We start from the raw sequence: 4,212 nt of genomic DNA on the forward strand, positions 1-4,212 counted from the left end.
AAGAGGGACATCTGTGCCATAACCAATCTGGAATTTCATAACTAATGTTACCTCAGGGAATATGTGTTGGGAAATCTGGACATGGCAAAGATTCCCTTCAAATGCCAGGGGCAAGTGAAAAATGGAAGAAGTTCATGACAAACCAAATGTTAGGGTCATTTGGCTTCAAAATGGGAGAGAGAAACACATGCATGTGCGGATTTATCTGCAAAGATTCACAATTCTGTGACCTTCGACCAATAATACAATCATGGTGTTGGCCCAGAGGACGTTCAAATATTCCCATATATATTCTTGTCTGAGGTGACTCATTTGGGGCAGTTGGATGGAGAGATGGGAAGGAAAAGCAATGATTTTTAACCAGATTTGTCTAATTATGATGTGTGAGATTGTGGGGATTAGTTTGTCATGCCATTGAGATGCTTTATGTGGTGTTTATGGTTCTCAAAATCTTTTTTAAAATAAGTATTTAAGGGCCAGGAATTTAGCTCAGTGGTACTGCGCCTGCCTTGCAAGTGCAAGATCCTGAGTTCAATTCCCAGTATGGAAAAAAAAAAAAAAGACATGCAAAATAAGTATTTAAAATAGTATAATCTCTGTTATAAGTCCTTAAAAATATATTTTGGGGTGGGGGAATGAGCGGAAATATAGATCAAAAAATATGTGGGCTTATGATTTTGAAACTGGGTGAGTGTTCACTACTGCTTTGGTCTGTGTGTATACATCCCCCAGACATTCATACATTGAAATCCTAACCACCAAGATGATAACATTAGGAAGGGTGGCCTATGGGATGTGATTAGGTTATAAAAGTAGAGTCCTCATGAAGGGAATTACTGCCTTGTAAAAGAGGTTCCAGAGCGTTAGCGTCTTTCTCCATATGAGGACATAGCAAGAAGGTGCCATCTATGAAGCAGGAAGCAAGTCCTTGCTAGACACCAAACCTGTCAGTGACTTGATCTTGAACTTTCACCCTCTAGGACTTGAGAAATATATTTCTATTATTTAAGTTTCCCTTTCCATAGTACTTTATTACAGCCATTTGAACAAACGAAGACAATTATAATATTCTCTCTCCACTTGTAGATGTTTGAAAGTGAAAATATAATAAAAAGCCTTTCAAAATTGCATGAATTTATTTTTTTTGTATATCCTTTTATTGGTACATTTTAGGTGTACAATATAATGACATTCATCATTGGAGATGTGCACCTTTACATACTCTCTTGGTTCTTATTTTTTTCCCCCTTCCCCTGCCCTCCCTTCAACCCCTCCATTCCTCCCTATTTACAGACTTTGTTTCCTTTTTTCATTTTTTCATATTAATTCCATTCCTTTCTTTCCTTTCCCTTACCCCTCCCACTTACCCCTCCCCTTTGCCCCTTTACTTCCTATTTCAAACTATCTATTATACCTTTTAGTCCTTATTTACACTTTCAGTTTCTCACACTAGAGAAACTATTCAGTATTTACACATGTGTGTCCTATTTATTTCACTTAAGAGTATGGCCTCAATATGCATCCATTTAGCTATAAATGTCTCTAGTTTCTTGTCCAGAACATATTCTTAAAGAAATGTCTTCCTCCTTCCTGCTAACTGAAATTTGGATGTGATATTGAGAATGTAAGCAGACATTTCATACCATGAATTGACCCATTAAGGACACCAGAGAGGAAAGAAAATGGAGGCAGTGTCCCTTGTGACCACGGAGTCATTACACCTTTCATTGGCTGCTTCTCCCTGACTTTGATTGTGAAAGAAAAAGGAATTTCCATCTCTTTATCCACTGGAATTATTGACATTAAAATCTAATCTGATAAAACTCTCAACAGACCAATGCTCTGCAGATGAAGATTGGAAAAATTCCTTGGTCTCAATTAGGAGACCCTCCAAAATTCAGCCTGTTCTGGGAGGGACAGTACCCCATAAAGTGTTTCAGTGGAGAGAGGACAGTCACTCATCCTCTTTGCTACTTAACAGACCCCAGAGTTGGTGAAATGAATTCTGAAAAAATGAGATCTGGAGATATATAACTTTCTTTGGTTGTGGCAAACTGAGTAGTTTGAGAGCCTGCTTGCTCACAGGCTTGCTTTTTTTTTCCCATCTAAAAACTCTGATCTTGAAAGGAAGGTAATTAAATGCTAACACTTAGGTCTGCATTCCTGCCCTTTGGCAATACACTTTCCCTGAAACCACCATTTGTAAGACAATACTGATGCTTGTCAGCACTGTCAGGAGCATCTGGAAAGAACTAAACATGCGCACGCACACAAGAATACACATGCATGCACACACACCAAGTAAGAGAAGAAAAGTAAAAGAAGACATTAGTCCTGTGGTTCTCAGATTTGATTGTCAAATCCAAATTACCTGGAGAGATTGTTAAAGAAGATTGCTGGACTCTATCCCCAGAGTCTGAGATTCAGCAAGTCTAGAGTAGGTTTGGAACATCTGCATTTTTAACAAGTTCTATGAACTTTGTTTTGTGAACCCTTGCATAGACTACAAATAGAAATAATAAATAGATGGTTTCTTTTGCTATTGCTCTTCTCTTTGACCCTGGGGAAAATCACTGGAAAAAATATAACATTGATAATATTTTCTATCCAAAAGTCAGATTAGACGTGAGGCTCAGGTGGCGGTGGAGCTATGGCCAGTGAGAGGAGGAAGGGGACCCAGAAGGGATTTGAGTGAAGCAAAAGGGAAGACAGCTCCTGAGAGGGCAAGGGGAATCAAAATTTAAGGAAACAGATGTAATCACCCCAGAAGAGTTTGTGGCAGCTGGAGATCACTTAGTTCACCACTACCCAACATGGCAATGGGGTACAAGGGAAAAATTAAAAATGAAAGCATACCTACCAACAGGCAAACAATTTTTGGTAACCAAACATGTGCCATGCTGCAAATACTGTAAACAGATGGAATATTCAGATGAATCGGAAGCTATCGTTGAAGAAGATGATGGTGATGGGGGATGGGTAGATACATATCACCACACAGGTATCGCAGGAATAACTGAAGCAGTTAAGGAGATTACATTGGAAAACAAGGACAGTATAAAACTCCAAGATTGCTCAGCACTCTGTGAAGAGGAAGAAGAGGAAGAGGAAGGAGAAGCTGCAGACATGGAAGAATATGAAGAAAGTGGATTGCTGGAAACAGATGAGGCTACTCTAGATACGAGGAAAATAGTAGAACCTTGTAAAGCTAAAACTGATGCAGGAGGTGAAGATGCTGTTTTACAGACCAGAACTTACAACTTATACATCACTTATGATAAATATTACCAGACACCATGACTATGGTTGTTCGGCTATGATGAGCAATGGCAACCTTTAACAGTTGAGCAGATGTATGAAGCCATCAGTCAAGATCATGTGAAGAAAACAGTGACAATTGAAAATCACCCTTATCTCCCACCACCTCTCATGTGTTCCGTTCACCCATGCAAGCATGCTGAAGTGATGAAGAAAATCATTGAGACAGTTGCAGAAGAAGGGGGAAAGCTTGGTGTTCATATATATCTTCTACTTTTTTTGAAATTTATACAAGCTGTCATTCCAACAATAGAATTTGACTACACAAGACACTTCACAATGTAACAAACAGAATGTAGAATCTATCCTAATTATTGATTCTGATATTTAAAGAATTAACCCATAGATGTGACCATTGACTATATTTACCAATATATACAATTTCTCTAATAAAGGGATTTATATGTTTATGCATTTTTTAAAAAGTCAGATTAAAGAAGAAAGTATGGGGGAAAGAAAAAAAAATCCTATAGAATGCATCTTATTTTAAAAAGCAGTAGGAGGAAGACAGTCCTTTCAAGGAGACACTTCTGAGTGCTGCGGCAGAAGGTGAAGGCAAGGAAATGGGAATGTAAGGGGAAGGAGGAGCTGACAGGAAGGAACTCAGGTTTTGCTATGCTATTGTGAAAGAGGTGGGTGGGAAAGAGTGAACCTGATTTTTTTTAAAAAATGGCATAGTGGGCCAGGGATGTAGCTCAGTGGCGCCTTTCCTGCCTGGCAAGCACAAGATCCTGAGTTTGATCCCCAGTACCAAAAAGGAAAAAAAAAAAGCATTGTTCAATGAATCACCATGCTAGCACTTGAGAACTGAATTGTTGTGAAACCATGTTTTGGCAGAAGCAAATGCAAACATTTCTGGAAATGCTTTAAAAATTAGCTCATGCATTAAAATTG

The 4,212-nt window shown here is 38.6% G+C and overlaps 1 pseudogene; it reads left to right on the forward strand.

Annotated features, from left to right (window-relative positions):
- The first annotated feature begins 1,843 nt into the window (after nt 1–1,843).
- On the forward strand, nt 1,844–4,212 carry LOC101713533 (ubiquitin-like-conjugating enzyme ATG3 pseudogene; annotated as a pseudogene).

The sequence above is a fragment of the Heterocephalus glaber genome, unplaced genomic scaffold, assembly GCF_053883595.1.
Source record: "Heterocephalus glaber isolate CG9 unplaced genomic scaffold, H.glaber_assembly_v1.0 deba00000331, whole genome shotgun sequence".
Taxonomy (NCBI): Eukaryota; Metazoa; Chordata; class Mammalia; order Rodentia; family Bathyergidae; genus Heterocephalus; species Heterocephalus glaber.